This window comes from Dasypus novemcinctus, chromosome 29 (genome assembly GCF_030445035.2).
Source record: "Dasypus novemcinctus isolate mDasNov1 chromosome 29, mDasNov1.1.hap2, whole genome shotgun sequence".
NCBI classification, from domain to species: domain Eukaryota; kingdom Metazoa; phylum Chordata; class Mammalia; order Cingulata; family Dasypodidae; genus Dasypus; species Dasypus novemcinctus.
The window spans coordinates 18438088-18457511 of NC_080701.1; the positions used below are offsets into that span (position 1 = coordinate 18438088).

The 19424-nt window shown below is 38.3% G+C and overlaps 1 pseudogene; it reads right to left on the reverse strand.

Annotated features, from left to right (window-relative positions):
- Nucleotides 1-5886: 5886 nt before the first annotated feature.
- LOC131276606 (thioredoxin pseudogene) lies at nucleotides 5887-6204 on the reverse strand (annotated as a pseudogene).
- Between the last annotated feature and the right edge of the window lie 13220 nt (nucleotides 6205-19424).

Here is a 19424-nt window from a genome sequence, read left to right on the forward strand (position 1 = left end):
AGCAGGAGACCAAATGCTACAACAAGGACAGCTTCAAGTATTAACATGTGAACTTAATTTCTCACTCTGGCCTCAGGGGGGAGATATTATGAGGCCCTGAGAAGCAAGGATCAAATTATCTTCTAACATTCCCATTCCCTCCCAAACATGTACACACCTACACACACATGCTTGTACAAACAGGAACTCACCTTCCCTTATGTGCTCAGATAATCGTAGCCATACTGTATTCAGCATATTCCTCAAAACGCTTGGGTTTCTGTTTTACAGATAGGGGGCATTTTTTGCCCTTCCATGACAAAACATTAAGAAAATAAGTATACTGTTTCACATTTCAAATACATCTTGACAGAATGAGTCTGTTTCAAATGGTTTTGAAAATGCTGAACACTCTCAAGATTTGTCAAAACTCTTAGAGCTGATCAAACCCGTTTGAACAGTGTGATCCGACCACTTCAAGCAGATGAAAACATGTTTAAACTATTGGTAGAATGAGAATTGATCCTAATTAACTTAAACTAGGTAAATCAGTTATAATGAGGCAGAACCAGGTAGAAAATTTCAGAACTATGAATAAGTAAATAAATCTGATTTCAGGGTGGTGAGAACCAAGTTAAATAAAACTGCTGTGACCAGCATAAAGCCCACAGATACATTCATCATCTTGATAAATCATTAACACAGAAGCTCAAATCTATACCAAACTGCTTACAGTAATACCTTTTTTAAATCTTGGTGTTTAAAAAAATGTTGTATCTAGTTAGGAACTAACTCTGGATAGATTAAGTTAGTTTGAGCTAATTTATGCTTGTTCTGTATAGCCAAAATTTGTTAGAATTTGATGACGCTTACTCTGACAGCGAATTATTCATTCATTCAAAATATTTTTATTCAGCCTTAGTATGATATAGCAGAGTCTGGGTTCAAATGCTGACTATTATTTAGCATTTGATATCATGCAAGTTACTTAACATTTCTGCTTCATCTAAATATAGAGATGATAATGGAATTTTAGATTCTACCTAAACTGTGATGATTATAGGAAAAAATATATATAAAAGCACAGTACAGAGTACTTAGTAAGAAATCATTGAGTGTTAGCTTTTCTATTCTTTTAGACAGTATGCAAAGTAGTTAACAGAATGGGTTTGGGAAGTAGACAGGTTTGCACACGAATCCTGAGTCTGCCACTTTATAGATAGGTAACCTTGCCCAGAAACTCTATCCTTAGAAGGAAGTAATCATGTGAAGCCCACTAAGCATTAAGTAAATGTTCAGGAGAGATTCTAATGGCTAAGTGCATCTCTAGCTGTCTCTGGATAGTTCTGGTTCTGAACAGAGATGTCCTAGAATTTTCATTACTTAAACAAAATGAGACAATAACAACGCCAAATATGTTCCCAACTCTAGTTTAGTTTTGTCTTATTTCCCGGATACCTGCAAGTTATTTAAGGGGAAAAAAAAGTATGCCTTACCATCCCTGAAAAAATTAAGTTGAAATTTATTTTCAAATATAAATGTTAATGCTTAATATGTTGAGTTTAAAAACATTCTAGGGAAACGGACTTGGCCCAGTGGTTAGGGCGTCCGTCTATCACATGGGAGATCCGTGGTTCAAACCCCGGGCCTCCTTGACCCGTGTGGAGCTGGCCCATGCGCAGTGCTGATGCGCGCAAGGAGTGCCGCACCATGCAGGGGTGTCCCCCGTGTAGGGGAGCCCCACGCGCAAGGAGTGCGCCCCGTAAGGAGAGCCGCGCAGCGCAAAAGAAAGTGCAGCCTGCCCAGGAATGGCGCCGCACACACTTCCCGTGCCGCTGACGACAACAGAAGCGGACAAAGAAACAAGACGCAGCAAATAGACACAGAGAACAGACAACCGGGGGAGGGGGGAATTAAATAAATAAATAAATCTTAAAAAAAAAAACATTCTAATGAGGTCCCATATAGTCATATCACATGGAATGATTTGGCGAGAGAGAGAACTTGAAGCAGATGATAAAGCAAATACATGTTTAAAGCATATGTATCACCAAGGCAAATAGCATTTTGTTTAAATGATAGCAGTCCTGCACATAGTAGGTGCTCTGTCAATCAGATGACACATTTTTTGGTTTCCAGACAATGCAAGGGCCATAAAAAGATGAGAGTCTACATGAATCAGATATGAATGAGTTATCTGGGTGCTACTCCCCACTATTTGCCAGATCCTCCTCTACAAGTCAGTCATTCATGAAGAAAAGACATTGACTCAGTCTACAAGAAGCTCTTTCCGATTCAAGAAATTTCTTCCCATCGAACAAAAATTGTTATGACAGAGGCAAGTATAGAATGTTAAAGGAATATAAAAGAGGATCACATAAATCTGGGTTGCGGTGTGTGAGGCAAGGGTACAGCAGAGAAATCGCCATTGGGCTTAGATTTAAAGATTTTATATTTCATAAAATAACTTCATATGACTTTTGATAATTTTGCACAATAATTTAATATATAGATACAGCTATAACACCAACAAAACCCGTACTTTGTCACTTCAGATAAAGACCATGTATTATTCTCACAAATGTATGGGTCAGCTGGGAGGGCCTGATAATCTGAGCCTGGCTTGGCAGAACTTGGCTGGACTCATTCATGTATCAGTCAACCAGAGACAGGCCAGAGCTGGCTGCACAGATGGTCTAAGCTCTGTTCCATGCATCAAGAGGGTAGGCTGGGTATGTTCTCATGCTACAGGCAGAGAAAGAGAGGCATGCAAAGCCTTTTGAGGCCTAGTCTTGAAATACCATCATCTCTGTGAACTTTATTAGCCCGAGTAACTCACAAGAACAGCCAAGATTCAAGGAATTGAAATGGAATTCACCCTTAGATGGGAAATGCAGCAAAATAATATTGCAGGTGGTTTGGATACAGGGAGGAGTGGAGAATTTGGCCTATGGCTCCAATCTCTCTACCACAGATTATTACGATTTTGTCAGATAAAAACAGAGGAAGAAGAACATGCAAACAGAAAGATTCACACTGAGAAGTATAGGAAGAAACATCTTTTTTAGGAAAGGCTGCCATATTTGTTTTCTTGACGATAATCTTTATCTTCTACACTTCTAGAGCAGAACTTCCCAAACTTCTGTTCTATGTTACTAGATTTTTTGGTTTTTTTAAAAAGATTTATTTTATATATTTCTCCCCACCCCCTCAATGCTTTATACTTGCTGTGTCTGTTCATCTTGTTTCTTTAGGAGGCATTGGAAACAGAACCTGGGATCACTGATGTGGGACGGAGGCACCTAATCGCTTGAGCCACTGCCACCACCTGCTTTCTTGGTCTTTCATTATGTTTTTCCTCCCTGTGTCTCTTGTTGCATCATGTTGTTGTGTCAGCTGGCTGCGCCGGCCTGTCATGCCAACTCGCTGTCTTCTTTAGGAGGCACCAGGAATCAAACCAGGGACCCCCCGTGTGGTAGGTGGGAGCTCAATTGCTTGAGCCATATTCACTTCCCTGTTACTGGGTTTTGGCTATTTAATTAACCATGTTTAGGAGAAGCTGAATGAATCCCATTTACAGAGGTTTCTTAATTGCAGTACCTCACAAAAGCTTTAACATTATAAAAGTTGTAAACATTTTCAATACTTTCAATGTGCTAGGCACTTTACCTGGATTCACTTATTTAATCTCCTAACAAGGATATAAAGTCAGTACTCAATTGTGTAAATGGGGAAAGTGAGGAAAAGAGAAGTTATGCTAATGTGCATTTTTAATTACCCAAAGCTATTGTTTGCAGCATTTACCAAATGTTTACCACCAGATAACTCTTACTCAATGAACATCTAGTAACATCCCATAATTCACAAATTGGGACTCACTTTTCTAGAAATGAATAAGAGATGAATTGTGTCCTCCACCGTAAATTAATATAGTCTATATTTTCCTCATTTTGTTTCATCTATCCACCCATTTCTTTCCACTTTGCAAATTTTCTTATCTCTAAATAAATGATAAGCCCAGGGAAACCTTTTTAGCATTTTAATTCTTGCCTGTGAACACTCAATTTAACCATGCTCCTCTATAACTCATTAGAAATGCATCCTTAAATCTGATGGGAATGAGTTATAAATATTTTGCTCAACCTTATAAAAACTTCTTTAAGAAGCTGGAATCATCTTTACAAGCAGTTAAATGACTTGTATCACATAACCTTGCTCTCTCTAAACTCAGAACAAAATTCACTGTATCCTTCCTTTCCAAATAGTGAATGTTGGGTCTCCAACCATGGATTAATGTTGTGTGGTTAAACAGAAAGAGCTCAGACTAGAAAGAAGGCAAGTGTTCTAATTTTAGCTTTCAAATCTACCAGAGGAATCTCAGAAAAATAATTTTATGTTTTGAGTCTCAATTTCTATACCTGTAAAATCAGCATGATGGATATCTTATGAAATATTGTGCATGAAAATACTTTGTATTCTATTAAGTGCAGGCATTTTTTCAGAATGGGAACTGCACTTTGTCAACGGGTAAACAAACAATCAGAAATTAATCTATCAGACCAAACTAATTGTTAGAAATACAGTTAAAAATTTTTAAGTGACCCATGACTTGTTCTTTCATCTCCAATGAGCCCTTGGTTGAACACTTGGTTAGAATACCCAAGAAAACAGAGGTCATCTCTTCTAGCATCATCTTTAAAAATCCAAACACTATGAGAAAGATAATCAGCATGTATGTGTTCTTGACAATGCCATAAGTGAAAAATTACATAAAACTCTAAGTTTCTTCTGTATTTGTTATAATCACTGAAATAGGTAAGATTAACACTTCTACTCTGGGCTTTTATGAGCCCATACTAACCCTTGTTTTTACCCTTCTTTAAAATCTAGGCAAACAAGGAGTCACAACTCACCAATTTTATTTTGCATTTGTCTAACTGCTTTACCCAGCTATTGAATTTACTTATTCAAAAATATTTATTGAGTGTCTACTATAGGAGAAACACCATTTTAGGCAATGGGAATATGGCACTGAACAAAATAAACTAAAATTCCCACTCTCACGGAGATTCCATTTTTGTGGGGGAGACAAAGAGTTAAAACTAAATATGTGAAATATAGCATATGTCAGCTGGTAATGGCAGCCATAAAGAAAAATAAAGCAAAAAAGACAATTAGGGTTTCTGTGGATGTCATTAGGGTTGTATTTTTTAAATAGAGTTGTCAGTCAAGTTCTCACTGATAAGGTAACTTTTGACTGATGGGGGTAAGACAGCAAATCGAGAAGATACCTGGAAGAATGGAATTTGATGCAAACTGGAAGTGGAATTATGGTGATACAATTTATATTAAAGGAACAATGAGGTCAGTGTGCTGGAGTAAAAGTGAAAGAGTAGTGGAGATAAGGGCAGAGAAGTAAAGGAGAACAGATCGCACATGATCTTATAGGACTTTGACTTTGACTTTGTATGAAATAGAGATATTGGAGGGATTTGAGTGGGTATGGCAATGATCACTTTAGTGGCTCATTTGAAAGTATGGTGTTACCAAGAAACAGGTAGAAGCACGGAGATTGCTACTTCAGTAATCCAGGGAAGAAATTATTTTTGTTTGGTTCAGAGTGGTTGCACTGGAGGTGGAAAAGTGTTTTAATTATGGACTCAGAGGTAGAGCTGGTGGAATTTGCTAATGTTATAGATGGCTGTTGTAAATGGAATGGAAGAATGCACAATCACTCTAAGGTTTTTGTTTTTTTTTAAAAAAAGGGTAGAATTAATATTTTATTGTCATTTATAATCAGATGGCAGTTGGGTATATAGTCTTCATACGTGATCTTTTTTGTAAATAAAAAAATTACAAGTTAAGTTTTAAACAGGTGACAGCTGGTTATATGTTTAGAAAACATGATTAGCTTAATTCATTAATGGTGGCTTCAAGCTTTTCCTTATTAGCGCCAGAAAATTCACCCACCTTTTGTCCCTTTTTATAAAACTGAAATGTTGGCATGCATTTGACTTCACAGTCTGCAGCAACATCCTGACAGTCATCCACATCGACTTCAAGGAACACCACTGCACTATATTTTTCAGAGAGGGAATGAAAGAAAGGCTTGATCATTTTACAAGGCCCACACCATGTGGCTGAGAAATCAACTACTACAAGTTTATCACCAGCACTGTTCATGGCTGCCTGAAAATCATCCCTGCTCTCGATGTGCTTCACCATTTTGGCTGCCGGGGTTGGTCTGACGAGCGACCGTGGAGAGCTTCGAGACTGATGCGAAAAGCGGGACCGTGTCGGGACTCTAAGGTTTTGGTCTTTGCACCTAGAACTATGGAGAGGACATTACCTAGGATGCAGATACAGTAGGAAGAACAGATTATGTTTTATTTTATGTGTGATTGGTTCAAAATATCTGTCAGACATCCAAGTAGAAATTTACAATACACAGTTGGATATAACAGTCTGGAGTTCATGAGAGAGGTACAAACTTGGTAGTTGTCAGTACATAGATGCTATTTAAAATCATGAGGCTGCACCAAGCCCTGGGGCAGTTGAATATTCAGATCTAAAAAAGATGTGGAGGAATCAGAAAACTAGAAAGAATGAGCTAGTGCAGATAAAAAGAAAATCACAATAGTGGTATCCAAGAAGCAAGTCAAGAAAATGTGGCTAAGAAGAGCACATGATCAACTGTGTTAAATGCTGGTGATATCTGTGGTGGTTTAAAAGTCTTTGTGGACCTCAGAAAATTATGTTTTAAAATTTTCCATTCTTGTGGGTGTGAAAGTATTGTGGAATGGACCCTTTGATTAGATTAGATTAAGTTAAGGTCCACTTGATTAGATTACTTCATTGGGGCACAGTCCAGGGTGGGTCAAATCCTCTTACTCTGTCCTTTATAAATGAGATTAATATAGAGAGATAAGGCTGCAGAGACAGAGAGAAATCCCCAGAGGCTGAAAGAGAAAGTCCCAGAAGCCAGAAGCTGAAATTAACAAAACCCAGGAGAGAGGAACCCACAGAAGCTGAGAGACAAAGCCACCAATGGAGCAACCAGCAACTGAAAGCAATGGAGCCAGGAAGAGAAGACAGAGACCAGAAAATGCCACCATGCGCCTTTCCATCTGAGAGAGGACTCTAGGATCACTGGCTTTCAGAGAGAAAGCTTTGCCTGATACCTTGATTTAGACATTTTCTCAATCTCATAACTGTGAGCTTATAAGTTAATAAATCCCCTTTGTAAATGATGTCCATACTGCTAAATTCAAAGGTCAGTGATTAATCTCCATCTTACTTGAACTATTGTTTTAGTTTGCTACAGGCTTCCAAGGCAATACACCAGAAATGGGTTGGCTTTTACAATAGGGATTTTTAAAACAATGTAAGTCTTTAGGGCTATGAATTTCCCTCTCAGCACTACCATCACTGCATCTGATGAGCTTTGATATGTTGTATTCTCATTTTCATTCATATCAAGATAATTACTAATTTCCCTTGCAATTTCTTCTTTGATCCACTGATTGTTTGAGTTGTTATTTAATTTCCATATATTTATGGATTTTCTACTTCTCAGCCTCTTATTATTTTCCAGCTTCCATTATGGTATGAGATGATGCTTCTTATAATTTCAACCTTTTAAAAATTATTGAAACTTGTTTTGCAAACCAGCATGTGATCTTTCCTGGAGAACAATTCATGTGAACTTGAGAAGAATGTATATCATACTGTTTTGGGGTAAAATGTTCTAGTTCCAAATTTTCCTTTTAGGTCTATTTATCATATTATTCAAGTGCTCTCTTTCCTTATTAATCTTCTATCCAGATGTTCTATCAATTGATGAGAGTGGTGTATTTGAATCTCCAACAATTATTGTAGAGTTATCTACTTCTCTCTTCAGTTTTGCCAGTGTTTGACTCAGGTATTCTGAGGCACTGTGGTTTGGTGCATAAATAACTATGATTGTTATTTCTTCATGTAGAAGTTCTCCTTTTAATTAATAAATAGTGTCATTCTTTGCCTCTTAAAACTGCGTTTGATTTAAAGTCTATTTTGTCTGATATTAGGTAGCTACCACAAGTCTTTTTGGTTACTATTTGAATGGAGTATCATTTTCCATCCTTTCATTTCAACCAATTTGTGTCTTTGGGTCTTAGGTGAGTCTCTTGTAAACAACATATACTTGGATCATGCTTTTTTTTTTCTTTCCATTCTGCAATCTACATCTTTTAATTGGGGAGTTGAATCAATTAACATTCAGTGTTATTACTGCAAAGATAGTACCTAATTCAGTGATTTTGTCCTTTGCTTTTATTTTTTTATTTTTAAAGATTTATTTATTTATTTCTCTCCTCTTCCCCCTTCCTGCTGCCCAGTTGTCTGCTCTCTGTGTCCATTCCCTATGTGTTCTTCTGTGTCTGCTTGCATTCTTGTCGTGGCACCAGGAATCTGTATCTCTTTTTGTTGTGTCACCTTGCTGCATCAGTTCTCCGTGTGTGCAGTGCCACTCTTGGGCAGGCTGTGCTTTTTTTGTGCTGGGTGGCTCTCCTTACAGGGCACACTCCTTGTGTGTGGGGCTCCCCTACGCAGGGGACACCCCTGCATGGCACGGCACTCCTTGTGCCCATCAGCACTGAACATGGGCTGGTTCATCACATGGGTCAGGAGGCCCTGAGTTTGAACCCTGGACCTCCCATGTGGTAGGCAGATGCTCTATCCGTTGAGCCAATTCTGCTTCCTTTGTACTTTGCTTTTAATATGTCGAACTTTTTCATTACTCTTTTCCTTTATTGGAACATCCTTTATAGTTGATTTTTTGTGATCCCTTTCTCATTGTTTCTGTGTCTTTTTAAACCCTTTCTTTGTGGTTTTCTTGAGGTTTATATTACATGTCCTACCTCTATAACCTACTTATTTGAAATGATGCCAACTTAATTTCAATAGCATACACATTCTATGGCCCCATATCCCTTTGTTCCCCTTCTTTATGTTGTTTTTGTCCTACATTATCTCTTTATATTTTGCATATACATTATGAGGAAATATGCTTTTTTCCTGTTCAGTGTATTCTTGCTCTTATAGGAATTAAAGACTAGAGTTGTATACTGAAGAAAGAGTGCTATTGGATTTTGCATTTACATTTTCATTTATACTTACTGAACATCTTCATTTCTTCACATTACTCCAGGTCACTCCCTGTTGTCTTTTCCTTTCAACCTGCAGAACTCCCTTTAGTGATTCTCATAGGGCAGGGCTCTTCTTGCCAACCTCAGTTTCTCTTTCTTCTGTGAATATTTAAACTTGCCCTCATTTTTGAAGGACAGTTTTGCTAGATTAAGAATTTGGGGCTGGCAGTTTTTTTCCTTTCAGTACCTTCAGTACCACTGTCTTGTCATGTCCATGGTTTCTGATTAGTCTTATTAAGGATCCCTTGCATGTAATGAATCAATTTCCTCTTGCTGGTTTCAGAATTCCTTCATCTTTGGCATTTGACATTCTGATTAGGTTGTTTCTCAGAGTAGGTCTATTAGGATTTATTCTGTTTGGAGCATGCTACACATCTTGAATATGTATATTTATTTCTTCATAAGAGTTGGAAAATTTTCAACCATTATTTCTTCAAGTATTCTTTCTGTCCCTTTTCTCTTCTCTCTTTCTTCTGAGACATCCATGACACATAAGTTTCTACACTTCATGTTGTCAGTCAAATCCCTGTGGCACTCCTCAAATTTTTCTGTTCTTTTCTCTATCTTTTCTTCTGACTATATGATTCAATTTTCCTGTCTTCCAGTTCAAATTCTTCCTTCTGCCTGTTCAAATCTGCTGTTGTATGCCTCTAGTATATTTTTAATTGCTGCTATTGTGCATTTCATCCCCATAATTTCTGTAGTTTCTTTTTATACTTTCAATTTCTTCTTTAAAAGAAAAAAAAGATGTATTTATTTATTTATTTCCTCCCTTCCCCAACTCTTGCCTTGCTATTTTTGCTGTCTGTGTTGTCTTCCCTTCTCATTTTCTCTCCTCTGGGATTCAACAGGATTCAATGCTGTATACCTCTGATAGGGAGAGAGGTTCCCTATCAATTCCACCACCTCAGTTCCTGATTTCTGCTGCACTTTACCTTGACTCTCCCCTTGTCTCTCTTTCAGTATATCATCATCTTGCTGCCTGACTCACTTATGCGGGGCACTGGCTCACCACATGGGCACTCGTGCGGGCACTGGCTCACCATGCAGGCACTTGCACCAGCCCTGGCTTGCCACATGGGCACACTTTCTCTTCTTCTTTTACACCAGGAGGCCCCAGGGATTGAACCCAGGTCCTCCCATATGGTACACAGAAGCTCTATCACTTGAGCTACATCCGCTTCCCCAAATCCTTCTTTACATGCGCACACATTGTCTTAATATACTTTCTTTATGTATATTTTCCTTCATCTCATTGAATTAACTTATATGGGCTTGTACTTCCTTGATTAGTTGTTCCAAATTCTGTGTCTCCATTGAAACTTTAATTTTGCTCCCTTGACTGAGTCATTTCTTTTTCTTAGTATGGCTTGTAATTTTGTGCTGATGTCTGATGCTTAATCTGATCATCTTGATGCCTTATTTCTGAAGGTCAGTTTCTCTCTCTTGTCAAGGGTTTTATTGTTGATTGGATTTGTGTTAAGGCTCTTCTTTGATGTTCGATCCACCTTATTCTAGACTTTAGAATAGCCTGTGTTGCACTAATCAGATTTTCTCAGTTCTTCATCTAATTCTTGACCTGGATATGTGATACAACTTCTAAGATTGTATTTTTTGTGAAATTGATTTACCTCCAGAAGAAAGCTTCCTTTCATCTGTTCCTTCTCCAGGAATCTTAATCTGTTCTGATTTTGTACAGAATTTTTTCCTCAGCTCTCATGATTTCTTTAAATTCTCACCCTCACTAGGTACCCCAATTGCTATACACTTTTCAGTTCTAGGACTTGACTAACCATCCTGTCTTATATCAGTTTAAAATCCCCTCTCCTTTTCATTTCTTTTTTCTGATTGAAGATTTTCTGCCCAGGTTTCTTCCCGTTTAGGGTATCCCATCCTGGGGAGCCAGGTGGGGTCAGTCAAGAAAGGTAGTCACTCCAGCAAAGTCTAGCCACTTGAAAAAGGAATTGGGTTGAATAAGCAGAAAACTTGTCAGTTGCTTTTTATCATGGTCTCTCCCCCCACCTCAGGGGTTCTTTTTTTTTTAGCACTCTTCAGTTCCTTGTGTTCTGCCCTGAGTCTCTGCAGACTTGTGTCCCTGTGCCTGGATATGCACAGGGGTCTAACTCACTGCTGTGAGTGGATCTACAGTCTGTGCCCACAGTTGGAAGGACCCAGGCTGCTCTGCCTCTCAGCAGCTCCCAAGCTGTGTGGGGCTATGTGAGGGGGAGATGAAGGCGATGGACTGCCAGGTCCTGGAAGGAAATTTACTACCTCATATTTTAATTTTTCTTCAACTCAGCATTTGTAGACTCTTCAAGTCTCTCTAGAGTTCTAAACAAATGGAATTTTTCCTTTTATTCACTGAATCTCTGGGGAGGTTTTTTTCCAGGGGATGTCTTTTATCACAGTGTTGAAGATGCCTGCTTTTTTCTTAAAAGCATTACCTTGATACCTTTACAGCCACACTTTACATAGAACAAAAAGTGTTCTTAATTCAAGGGCTTGGAATTCAGGATTTCTAATAGGGTGGATTAACAAAGTACAGTTAAAGAGTTCAACCACACATCCCTCTTGTGGCTGTGGAAATCTGAACTCCTGTCTAGGCTTCCCAAAGCTGCTGTTCACCACAGACTTCCTGAGTACTAAAAATCTGGATCATAAGTGAATTCAGAGTTCTGGGAAGATGGCATCAGAATAAGCAGGCAGAACTCAACTCTCTCACAAAAAGGAGAAAAGAAAAGAGGGCCAAAAGCTGTTGGAGGGACCTGCTTTGGGGGTCAGCAATCCAGGACAGTGCTGCACAACCATCAGGAGGGTGAAGGACAGAGAGATGAAGAAAGCAAAACAACAAATGTGGGTTACTAAACCCCTGTGGCAGCAAGGAATGGTCCCTGTCTCCCACACTGAGGAACTCACTCACTACAAGCGATAGAGAGGGGAACAGACTTCTTCCTCCTGGTTAGCCATTTACAAGGGAAGTGGGAGGGTACATTGGAGGGTGTTGAATGGTCCCTCTTTAGTGAACTTGTCTAGCAGAGCCCACTGTGAATTTTGCCTCTGGCCAGATCAGAAACACAGGAAAGCCGAGGCTGAAAGAAAAACCTATGTGGAATGGTTTGCTGATGAATGCCATCTACTGGACAGCCAGGAAATGGCAAGGAGGAAAACTGCTTTTAGTTCTCTCTTTAGCCCCAACCCCCAGAAGAAAATCTGCATCCCATTAGTGAGTCCCTTGCCCAATTTTGATGACTTAAACTGGGCAATTTTATTTATTTTTCTTTTTTTTATTATTTGTCTTTTTAAAATAGAAAAAAATACTTAGATTATACAAATGTCACATAAAAAATATAGAGAATTCCATATGACCCACTCCCCATACCTCCTATATTTTTCCACATTAACAATGACCTTCATTAGTGAGGTACATTAATTGCAATTGATGAACACTTTTTGAAGGACTGTCACTAAGCATGGATTATAGTTTACATTGTAGTTTACACTCTCTCCCACCCTATCCTATAGGTTATGGCAACACATACAATGGCCTATATATGTCATTGTAATGTCATTCAGGACAATTCCCAAGTCCCCAAAATGCCCCTATAATACACCAATTTTTCAGCTGGGAAATTTTAAAGACTTGGAATAAATTGAACCAAAAATCTAAGAAGGTTATGGGAAAACAACAACAGCAACACTAGGCATAGGGGAGAGACTGACCGTCAGAGTAAATTCATAAACAAAACCAGATACCTAGACATCAGCAAAAAGTAACAAGTCATACTAGGAAGCAGGAAGACATGACACAGGCAAAGGAACAAATCAAATATCCTGACAAGATACAGGATTTAAGACAACTAATCAATGATAATCACACAAATCTCCCAAATCAATTTAAAGAATTGAAGGAAAATATGGCAAAGAAGATAAAGCATATTAAACACTTTATGAGTGAGCATAAAGAACAATTTGAAAGCCTGTAAAGAAAAGTAACAGAGCTTATAGGAATGAAAGACATAATAGATAAGATAAAAAATGCATTAGAGGCACTTAAAAGCAGCTTTGAATTGCTCAAAGACAGAATTAGTGATTTTGAGGACAGAACTTCTGAACTGGAAGACAGGAGAGGAGAAAGAGAAAAGAATAGAAAAAAAATGGTACAGGGCCTCAGGAATTGAATAACAACTTGAAATGCATAAACATATCCATTATCAGTGTCTCAGAAGGAGAAAAGAATGGAAAAGGGACAAAAAGAATATTTGAGGAAATAATGACCAAAACTTTCCAACCCTTATGAAAGACATAAATATCACCCCAAACAGGGGATAAATCCAAATAGACCTCTTCCAAGAAACCTACTATTCAGAATGATAAATACCAGAGATAAAGAGAGGTTTCTAAGAGCAGCAATAGAAAAGCAATGAATCACATACAAGGGAACCTCAATAAGACTAAGCGCCAATCACACATCAGAAACCATGGAGGAAAGAAGGAAGTGGTATGGTGTATTTAAGGCACTGAAAGAGAAAAACTGCCAGCCAAGAATTCTTTATCTGGCAAAACTGCGCTTCAAAAATGTGAGTTTAAAGTCTTCACAGACACACAAAAACTGAGAAAGTATATTACCAAAGGACAGGATTTACAAGAGATACTGAAGAGAGTGCTATAGCATGAAAGGAAAAAATAAGGATGAGAGACTTAGAGTGTAGAAATGAAGATTATTAGGGAGGGTAAATTAAAAGGTAAAAAAACAGACAATATTAAGATATTAAAATGGAAAGCCAAAGGATAAAATGGACGAAGTGAGTAATGCCTTTACAGGAATAACATTGAATATTAATGGCTTCAACTCCCTAATCAAAAGACATAGATGGTGGAATGGACTTAGAAAAAAACAAGCCATCTATATACTGTCTACTAAAGACTCACCTCAGACATAAGGACACAACCTGGTTGAAAGTGAAAGGCTGGGCGGCAGACTTGGCCCAGTGGTTAGGGCGTCCGTCTGCCACATGGGAGGTCCGCAGTTCAAACCCCAGGCCTCCTTGACCCGTGTGGAGCTGGCCCACATGCAGTGCTGATGCGCACAAGGAGTGTCCTGCCATGCAGGGGTGCCCCCTGCGTAGGGGCCTCACGCGCCAGGAGTGTGCCCCGTAAGGAGAGCCGCCCAGCGTGAAAGAAAGTGCAGCCTGCCCAGGAATGGTGCCACACACATGGAGAGCTGATACAACAAGATGACGCAACAAAAAAAGAAACACAGATTCCAGTGCCGCTGACAACAACAGAAGCGGACAAAGAAGATGCAGCGAATAGACACAGAGAACAGACAACTGGGGTGGGGGGAAGGGGAGAGAAATAAATAAATAAATAAATCTTAAAAAAAAAAAAGAAAGTGAAAGGTTGAAAAAGACATTCCATGCAAATAGTACCCAAAGAAGAGGTGGATAGCAATACTGATATAAGGCTAAATAGACTTTAAATGCAAAACCGTTATAAGGGATGAATAAGGCCATTATATATTAATAAAAGGGGCAATTCAAAAAGAAGAAAAAACTAATAAATATTTATGTACATAACCTGGATGCCCCAAGACACATGAAGAACACATTGGCAAAATGGAAGGGAGAAATAGATGTCTCTACAATAATAGTTGGAGACTTAATATACCACTCTCCATATTGGATAGAACATCTGGACAGGATAAATAAACAGAGAGCCTGAATAATATGATAAATGAACCAGGATAGACTATATATTAGGTTACAATATAGACCTTAATAAGTTTTAAAAGATTGAAATTATGCAAAACATTTTCTCTGACCATATTGGAATGAAGTTGTAAATCAATAATGGATGGGAAAAGGGAAAATTCATAAATATATGGAGATTAAATGACATACTCTTAAATAATTAGTGAGTCAAAGAAGAAATTGCAAGAGATTCAGTAAATTCAGGAACTAGAAAAAGAACAGCAAACTCATTCCAAAGCAAGGTGAAGGAAAGTATTATTAAAGATCAGAGCAGAAATAAATGAAATCAAGAAGAGAAAAACAACAGAGATAATCAACAAAACCAAAAGTTTGTTCTTTGAGAAGATTAAAAAAAATGACAAACCCTTAGCTAAACTGACAAAGTGAGAAAGAAAGAAGATGCAAATAAATAAAATCAGAAATGAGAGTGGGGACATTACCACTGTCCCCACAGAAATAAGAAAGCCCATAAGAGAATACTGTGATCAACTGTATGCCAAAAAAAATTAGAAAATGTAGATGAGGTAGACAAATTCCTAGAAACACACAAACCACCTACACTGACCCTGGAAGAAATAGAAGGCCTCAACAAACCAATCACAAGTAAAGAGATTCAAACAGTCATAAAAACCTCCCAAAGTTGAAAAGCCCAGTACCAGATGGATTCACAGGTGAATTCCACCAGTCGTCTAAAGATAATCTAATAACAATCTTGCTCAAGTTATTCCAAAAACATTGAACAGAAAAGAATGCTACCAAACTTATTCGATGAAGCCTACATCAGCCTAACACCAAAACCAGATAAAGATTCTACGGAAAAAAATTACTGACCAGTGTCACTAATGAACATAGATACAAAAAATCCTCAACAAAATATTTGCCTTTATGGAATATGAATGTGTTCAAGTGGTCATTAGGTGTTGCCTTGGTGGGTGGAGTTCCACCTAATAACTGAAAGAATATTGAATTTCCGTTCTGGGGAGGACTGCTACATTCTCTAATAGAGTAGCAAGAATCCCTAGAGTATATGGGCAGTGCCTAGTGAAATATGAGAGACCAATACACCACGCCATTGATATTGACGCTCATACTTATGAACCTTGTTGTTTGGAATTGAAATTTAGCTGAGTGTTAATATTGCCCGTGAGTTACCACCTGAAAGCATTCTTGTTGGTAAAATACTGCTTCTCTCTAAGCCAGATTCAGCATATAACTCACTACCTTTCCCCTGGTGGGAGCATGACTTCTGGAAACAAACCTCCTTGGCCCTGAGGGATTATTACTTAGTGCCAATTAGTGATACATTTGGAAAAAGACCTTAACCAAAACAGGAAAATATTAAATACAAATGAATTTTTATGGCTAAGAGATTTCAAAGTGAGTTGGGAGGTCATTCCAGAGGTTATGCTTATGCACGTTGTAGGAGGCTCTCACTGACTGCCACAGTAAACAATGCCTCGAGCGGGGAGGCTTCTGAGGACTCTAGAGACATCTGGACACTATATTCAGGGCAGACAACCCCAGGAATTCAGCACCCTGTCAGTGGCCCTTACTTTCGAATATAAGATAACTCTCCCCGCAATGTATTGGAGTTGGACTCATAATTTTCCTATAAATGGTTCTTATGCCCCTTTTATTTGAACCTATAATTAACACAATCCCCATTAAATATGCGTCCCAGAGACTAAAATCCCCTGGCTGTTTATATGCTGGTTGGGCCCTGAATCTCAGCAACACCTACTCTCCAGATCATCGAATTAACCCAGGACAACTAACAAAATGATGATGATGGACAATGCCCATCCCAAAAAACAGACTATCTACAATGCAATGCAAGAGGGTTCCATCCATCTGCCCCTGGGGTTCTAAGCCCCCACTCAGTTGGAAGCAGAGTGGGCATCACCATCTCAAAATCCTCAACATTGAGGAATGAACAAACATAAGGGGGAATGCAACTATGGACTAAAGCAGACTTTTTATTATTCTAGTAATGGAAGAGCTGGTAACACTAATACAAAGGCAGTGGCCACCAGAGGTTCTTGAGGGGAGGAAGAAGGAAGAATCGGTGCAACATGGGGCATTTTGGGGACATTGGAATTGTTCTACATGACATTGCAACGATGGGTACATGTCACTGTACAATTTGCCAAAACCTATAATTGTGCAGCGCAAAGTGTAAACTGTAATGTAAACTATAGACTATGTTTAGCAGCAATACTTCAATATATGTTCATCAATTGTAACAAATATACCATTTGTAGGGTAAATGTGAATCCTCTATATTTTTGATGTAACATTTATGTAATCTAAAGCTGCTTTACAAATAAAAATAAAAATAAATACTCAACGTGTCTTAGAAATCTGTTGGGCCACTTTCATCAGTGCATCATCCATCTCTCAACAACTTTCCAAGTCACTTCTCTGGTTTTTTTTCTGTTACTCCCAAATTGGCAAGCTCATTTTTCTTTCTTTGCTACCAACATCATTAATTCACCATCTTAAGCCACTAAGGGAAGATAAAAGTTGAATGGCCTCTTCTACTATCTCTACCCTTGTCTCTAAATCTAAGAAATTGCCAATGCTGAACTTGTTTGAAGATTGTTTTTCATAGAGAGTATAAAGTGGTTGGCCTGTATGGGGTAAAAAGTCTTTCAGTATGTGAGACTTCATTCATCACTGACATATACCGATAGCCCTCTTTTTCTTTCTTTTCTATTTTTCTCCATATTCAATATAAAGACTCAGGGGAACTTGATATTTTCCTTAAATACTTGAAAATCTGTCATACAGAGAAGGGATTAGATTTGTTCTGCATGGTCTGAAACAACTGGGAAGTTGTTGCTGTGGTTTTATTCCTTTGTAGTAAGCATAACTTTCTCAGCATGGATCAAAAATGGGGTGAGCTTTTAAGGAATCTTAGAATTGCCTGATAATCGCGATCCATAGCTTTCCTTAAAATGCAAATCGTTTCAAACTCTCTTTGTGGATAATTTTATCTTAGGTTGTTTGATGAATCATTCCCTCCCAAGCCCTATCTCAGATCTTTTTCTCTTTTCCTTCAGATTGAAATTCTTAGTTTCTTCCATTTTTCAGGTCTTCCTCTCTCTGCCCATGGGTAGGCAACCTATTTCAGTAAAGACCAAAAAGTAAATATACTAGGCTTTGATCCCAGTGTCTCTGTGGAAACTATTTGACTCTGCCACTGTACATGAAAGCAGCTACAGATAATATGTGGGGGGAAAGGGTGTGGCTGTGTTGCAATAAAATGTATTTATAGACACTGAAATTCAATCTTCATATTGATTTTTATGTGTCACATATTATTCCCATGAATTTTTTTGAATCACTTAAAAATATAAAAACTATTTTTAAGTTGCAAATTGCACCTAACCAGTTTGCCAACTTCTACCTCAGCCTCTCGTTATAATCCCCAAGGAGGGACAACTTGTCAAAAGGACACAGTAAAAGTCATTGACATCTCAAAAGAGAATCTGCAGGTTGAGAATCTACTGAGGTTTGGGAAAAAATTCTAGTGTTCAATTAGAAGTCTTCATATCTTCATATTTTTGTCCAAGCAGGCAGATTGAGAGAAGTTTGAGTTGAAAGTATGACAATAATTGTATATGTTTTGATCCTAATACCGAGTATAAAATTTAGCTCAGAAACTCAAATAAGGAAGTAGGAAACAGAACTCTTTTTTTTGGTAACAAAATTCTTTCCAAGACTGATCACATGTCTAGAGTGGTAACAGTTCTACAGTCTCAGGGAGAGCTTCTTTGGGATAAACTGCTTTGTAGTCTGCCTCACAATAAAGTATGACTGCTCAGAAACCTGATTATTGCCTTGTAAAACCAGAGCATCATCTACTATTATCCATTTCAGGCTTAAAGTATAATAGATTACAATAAAGACTCCTTTTTGTAAGATATGATTACAGATTATTTCCCAGTCCATTTGGTAGATGTTAATTCCATCAAGGTAGGGCCCCAAAGATAGTAACAAAAAATTTCAACAGTACTTATGAGGCTTCCTCAAAGGGAGGTTCTGGTGACCACTTTTCATTTTGGAGAAACTGATAGAAGGAGAAGTTCTAAGGTACTTACCTCTGTTATCACCAGCTTGTTTCATATGTGAGGCTTCATCTAACATTGACATATACCAATTCCTCTCCTTTTCTTTTTTTCCCTTTTAATGTAATTAGACTCAAAGGAACTTTTTTTTAGATATATTTATTTTTTATTTCTCTCCCCTTCCCCCCGCCCCAAGTTGTCTGCTCTCTGTGTCCATTCGCTATGTGTTCTTCTGTGACTGCTTCTATCCTTATCAGCGGCACCTGGAATCTGTGTTTCTTTTGTTGTGTCATCTTGTTGTGCAGCTCTCCATGTGTGCAGCACCATTCTTGGGCAGGATGCACTTCTGTCGCGCTGGGTGCCTCTCCTTACGGGCACACTCCTTGTGTGGGGCTTCTCTATGTGGGGGGACACCCCTGTGTGGCAGGGCACTCCTTGTG